Source organism: Schistocerca piceifrons, chromosome 1 (assembly GCF_021461385.2).
Source record: "Schistocerca piceifrons isolate TAMUIC-IGC-003096 chromosome 1, iqSchPice1.1, whole genome shotgun sequence".
In the NCBI taxonomy this organism is placed as follows: Eukaryota; Metazoa; Arthropoda; class Insecta; order Orthoptera; family Acrididae; genus Schistocerca; species Schistocerca piceifrons.
Genome location: NC_060138.1, coordinates 1,018,801,695 through 1,018,807,694, shown reverse-complemented (window position 1 = coordinate 1,018,807,694; position 6,000 = coordinate 1,018,801,695). Strand labels below are relative to the sequence as shown.

General features: G+C 40.4%; 1 long non-coding RNA gene across 2 annotated transcripts in view; it reads right to left on the bottom strand.

The window, feature by feature from the left end:
- Positions 1-2,678: 2,678 nt before the first annotated feature.
- The window catches only part of LOC124711568, an 81,518-nt gene continuing 78,196 nt past the window's right edge, over positions 2,679-6,000 (bottom strand). For both annotated transcript variants that reach the window (XR_007005489.1, XR_007005490.1), the window contains exon 3: positions 2,679-3,192. This is a non-coding gene — a long non-coding RNA (uncharacterized LOC124711568). The remainder of the gene's footprint in view (positions 3,193-6,000) is intronic.

The following is a 6,000-nucleotide window of genomic DNA, read 5'->3' as shown; positions in this document are numbered from 1 at the left end:
ACAAATGGCGAAATTGATTCATAACGCCCAGGATGTCATTTTGAGTCACCTATGGTTGCTCTTTCTCTCTGGGGAGAGTGATGTAAGGATCTACGGGCTGCACGCATCCAGATTTATTGATGACATCTTCATGATCTGGACTCACAGTGAAGAAGTACTCCAGAATTTCCTCTCCAACCTCAACTCCTTTGGTTCCATCAGATTCACCTGGTCCTACTCCAAATCCCATGCCACTTTCCTTGACGTTGACCTCCACCTGTCCAATGGCCAACTTCACACGTCCGTCCACATCAAACCCACCAACAAGCAACAGTACCTCCATTATGACAGCTGCCACCCATTCCACATCAAACGGTCCCTTCCCTACAGCCTAGGTCTTCGTGGCAAACAAATCTGCTCCAGTCCGGAATCCCTGAATCATTACACCAACAACCTGACAACAGCTTTCGCATCCCGCAACTACCCTCCCGACCTGGTACAGAAGCAAATAACCAGAGCCACTTCCTCATCCCTTCAAACCCAGAATCCCCCACAGAAGAACCACAAAAGTGCCCCACTTGTGACAGGATACTTTCCGGGACTGGACCAGACTCTGAATGTGGCTCTCCAGCAGGGATACGACTTCCTCAAATCCTGCCCTGAAATGAGATCCATCCTTCATGAAATCCTCCCCACTCCGCCAAGAGTGTCTTTCCACCGTCCACCTAACCTTCGTAACCTGTTAGTTCATCCCTATGAAATCCCCAAACCACCTTCCATACCCTCTGGCTCCTATCCTTGTAACCGCCCCCGATGCAAAACCTGTCCCATGCACCCTCCCACCACCACCTACTCCAGTCCTGTAACCCGGAAGGTGTACACGATCAAAGGCAGAGCCACGTGTGAAAGCACCCACGTGATTTACCAACTGACCTGCCTACACTGTGATGCATTCTATGTGGGAATGACCAGCAACAAACTGTCCATTCGCATGAATGGACACAGGCAGACAGTGTTTGTTGGTAATGAGGATCACCCTGTGGCTAAACATGCCTTGGTGCACAGCCAGCACATCTTGGCACAGTGTTACACCGTCCGGGTTATCTGGATACTTCCCACCAACACCAACCTATCCGAACTCCGGAGATGGGAACTTGCCCTTCAGTATATCCTCTCTTCTCGTTATCCGCCAGGCCTCAATCTCCGCTAATTTCAAGTTGCGGCCACTCATACCTCACCTGTCTTTCAACAACTTCTTTGCCTCTACACTTCTGCCTCGACTGACATCTCTGCCAAAACTCTTTGTCTTTAAATATGTCTGCTTGTGTCTGTATGTGTGGATGGATATGTGTGTGTGTGTGTGCGAGTGTATACCTGTCCTTTTTTCCCCCTAAAGTAAGTCTTTCCGCTCCCGGGATTGGAATGCCTCCTTACCCTCTTCCTTAAAACCCACTTCCTTTCGTCTTTCCCTCTTCTTCCCTCTTTCCTGATGAGGCAACAGTTTGTTGCGAAAGCTTGAATTTTGTGTGTGTGTTTGTGTTTGTTTGTGTGTCTATAATTGTTGTGTTGTACTGTTGAGTGTAGACCATGTGTATTTACACAGCTATGATTTTATTCTTTTTTCTGCCTTATTTGAAATGTTTTAAACTTTGACTGTGTAATTTGTCATGCTAACACAATTAACCACTGTGATTAAAAAACAAATTTCATAGACACACAAACAAACACAAACATACACACAAAATTCAAGCTTTCACAACAAACTGTTGCCTCATCAGGAAAGAGGGAAGGAGAGGGAAAGACGAAAGGAAGTGGGTTTTAAGGGAGAGGGTAAGGAGTCATTCCAATCCCGAGAGCAGAAAGACTTACCTTAGGGGGAAAAAAGGACGGGTATACACTCGCACACACCCACACACATATCCATCCACACATATACAGACACAAGCAGACATATTTAAAGACCAGTCTTGCCTTTACAAATGTCTGCTTGTGTCTGTGTATGTGCGGATGGATATGTGTGTGTGTGCGAGTGTATACCTGTCCTTTTTCCCCCCTAAGGTAAGTCTTTCCGCTCCCGGGATTGGAATGACTCCTTACCCTCTCCCTTAAAACCCACATCTTTTCGTCTTTCCCTCTCCTTCCCTCTTTCCTGACGAAGCAACCATTGGTTGCGAAAGCTAGAATTTTGTGTGTATGTATGTGTTTGTTTGTGTTTCTGTCGACCTGCCAGTGCTTTCGTATGGTAAGTCACATCATCTTTGTTTTTAAATATATTTTTCCCGTGTGGAATGTTTCCCTCTATTTTATATATACAATCGTAGCTGTGTGAATACACATGGTCTACACTGCTTATTGCACATTACAGACAGTCTATTTGGTCAGGCTGAAAAGGAAATAAAATCCTTGGCCCAATTAAAATCTGGGTCTGACAATTGTTCCTTTGAATCCTTATCAGAAAAGGTTCTGCATTGAAATGATATAAAAAGAGCATATGACTAATATCCTTTGACTGCACTGTGATACAAAAAGTAGTGACACAAACATTTAAAAAATATGGTTCTATGCATTAAATGTTTACAGCTATTATTCACATGTGCCTGCCCACTGCTGCTGTGATCAATATTTCAAGTTTATATAAATGAAAAACTGGATTCTCAAATTTACAATATTTGTTTATTTTTTTATTCTCAAGAGGGCAACATACTAACATTAGTTGTATTGAAACGATATATTACACCATTCTAGATTCAAATGTCAAGGGAGCTGATATACAGCTTGATAAATGCTATGCTGAGAATAAGATTATGGGAATGATAAGATGATGATTGCTCACAAATACCTTCAAATTAAACTGTTAATGCACAAATTCACACTAAAGAGATACATGCATATGAACGTTGATACAGTGCGTACTTTGATAGAAAGGAAACGAAGGCACTGAGAAAGCTAATTTCCTAGGACTGCCAACATTTGGTTTATCAGTTCTCAAATAGATATATAAAGTCATGGATGAAACTTCAGGACATATTTTAAAAATCTGTGCATTATCTCTCAAACATCGGCATTTAACATAAATATAGGCTTTCACACCTGGCTTGGTCTTCAGTTGAAACTTCCAGACTGAGAGGCTGTTGTCTTCAGTTGAAGCTTCCAGACAGAGAGGCCGTTGTCAATGTATAAAACTGCTTCTTAACATTTTGTCTCCAACTTGACCTGAAAAAGAAACTTTTACAAACACTTATACTTCCAGAGATTGATTACAAAGATGTTATCCTACAAGGCCTTTCTCAGGAAAGCTTATAATGCTGGAATTTGCTATGAATGCCTGTGTCCATTGTATCTGTCATGTGTGACACTTTGATCATATTTTGCCATCATATGCTTGGCTATTTTGGCTGCTGGTAGACAAGTGCAGAGAGTTCCATACCTTCTGTCTTCTCTACTGTCTAATCAATGAATACTGCCCTCATATCTCTCCTTGACCTTAATACTCTTATCTGAACAACATGGCAGAAACACCCTTCCTGTTCCACTCCATCATTCAGCCACTTTCTTGAAGTCTTTCTCAGTACCAGGAACCTGACTGTGGAATATCCTTCCACATTATATTAGAGAACTTAATAACATCTCCAGCTTCAGCAGACAGTTAAGGACAGGCAAAGAGTTATCCCTTTGTCTTTACATATGTCTGCTTGTGTCTGTATATGTGTGGATGGATATGTGTGTGTGTGCAAGTGTATACCTGTCCTTTCTTCCCCCTAAGGCAAGTCTTTCCGCTCCCAGGATTGGAATGACTCCTTACCCTCTCCCTTAAAACCCATATCCTTTTGTCTTTCCCTCTCCTTCCCTCTTTCCTGATGAAGCAACTGTGGGTTGCGAAAGCTTGAAATTTTGTATGTGTGTTTGTGTGTTTTTTTTTATTGTGTCTATCTACCAGTGCTTTCCCACTTGTTAAGTCACAGAATCTTTGTTATATATATAAAGCTAGCAAAGTTTTCAGTCATGTTTATGCATCTGTCAATGATTCAATGCCTGTACTATTTAGTGAGCTGTTACCTTTACTTCTAAGTTATTTACATTCAACCAGGACTTCCCATTACCATATCTAACAATGGGAACTCCAGGTAGGAAAAGACAGATTGCTACTTACTGTAAAGAAAACACATTAAGTTGTGGACAGACACAATTACAAGACACTTACATAAAGCATTTGGCCGTAACCTTCATCAGCAAAGGAGAAACGCACGCCAATCATACACACATGATGACCAACTCCAGCATCTCTGGCTGGAATGCAACTATCATGTGGGATACAAGCAGTACATTATTCTGGAGAGCACGGGAAGCGGAAAGGATAGTAGTGTACAGGTAGGGAGATAGATTAACGTTGTCTGGCAGAGTGTGCAGGGAATAGAATGCCAACAGGTGCAGCATCAGGAGGTTGTGGGGCAGGGAGCTGGAGAGAAAAGGAGAGGAGCAGGGAAAGGTAGGTCCGTGCATTGGCAGAGGGCAGCAAACAAAGAGTGTGGGAAACAACGATGGGGAGGAGATGATAGGACGGAGTGGTTGGAAACTGTTGGGTATAGGGTGTAGGGACAGTATGTTACCGAATGTTGAGGCTGGGATAATTACAGGAGCAGAGAATGTGTTGTAAGGATAACTCCCGTCTATGCAGCCCTGAACTGCACAGATGGGAGTTATCCTTACAACTAAACCAGCAGAAGCAGTAAGAACCATCTGCCCCTTAAGTAAAAGAAGAGTGTCACCACCAGGCCATTTCAATTATTATTTTCATTAGTAATTTCGTATCAAAATAGTAAGTAAGATTGCTGTATTAGATATTCTTTTGCTTGATCAACTAAAGGGATATTTCAGCTTTATGTATGAGTGGACACTGGCTAAGGGAAAACTAAGCTTGTACTGCTAGTATAACAGGATTTGAAATTGTTAGTAGCTTTTGTACACAGACTTCTAAAGGTGGAGGAACATGCATATATACCTGACAAGGAATTGAATATAAAGAAATTAAGTTCAGTGCGATAAAAAAAATATTGAAAAATAATTCCAACATAGTGCGCACAAACTTATAGAACCCAAAATAATTATTGTGTGCATATACCATTCCCCATCATGTAACTTTATGGCACCTCTGGACAGTGTTGAAAGACTTTTTAGTGAATTAAGGCATTTTACAGAAAGCATTATTGTACTTGGAGATTTCAGTGTCAAATTTAAAATTATCCAGTTTGTTATATTCTAACAATTTAGCCCCAATTGTCCATGAGTGTACTAGACATGGAAAGAGCTGTGAAACCATAATTGATCAAATATTTATTGACTTGCAAAAACTAGATCAAGTTTTAGAAGTGACCGACACTCGATTCTTGGATCACAAGCAATATAACTTTGTATAAATAATGTACACAGTACAGACTCCATGATAAGTAAGAAATACTACAAAAGGTGTATTAATGTGGACAACATTTTAACTCTTTGTTAAAAATTTTAAACTGGAATTTGGGTAAACACAACAATGTAGATGTGAAAAATGAGTCAATTTTAGCTTGCTATAAGCACAACTATCAAATCATGTCCCCTCTTAAGAAAACAAAAGTAAAAAAATAGAACTAACATCTAAATAACACAGAGGATAACAAATTCTGGGTGGCTACTTAGAAAGTTAATTAAACCAGCAAGGTGAAATCGGCTTGTGAAACAGTATGTCAACTGTTACAAAAAATTGTACAGGAAGGTCATTACTGCAGCAAAAAAGTTAAACAACAATTCATACATCTGTAGAAACAAGGGTACCAGAAAAATAAAATTACTTTGGAAAGTAATAAAAACAAACTTAGGCAAGAAACAACATTGTTATTAAAGGTGGGGCAGAACTATAAATGAGCCTTTTAGAAAACCTTAAAAAAACTCAATCATACTGACATTAATCATAATATCTCTATAATCCTAAAACTATGTTTTCGTATCCTGTAATAGTGCAAGATGAAGTGAACGGTAACATCA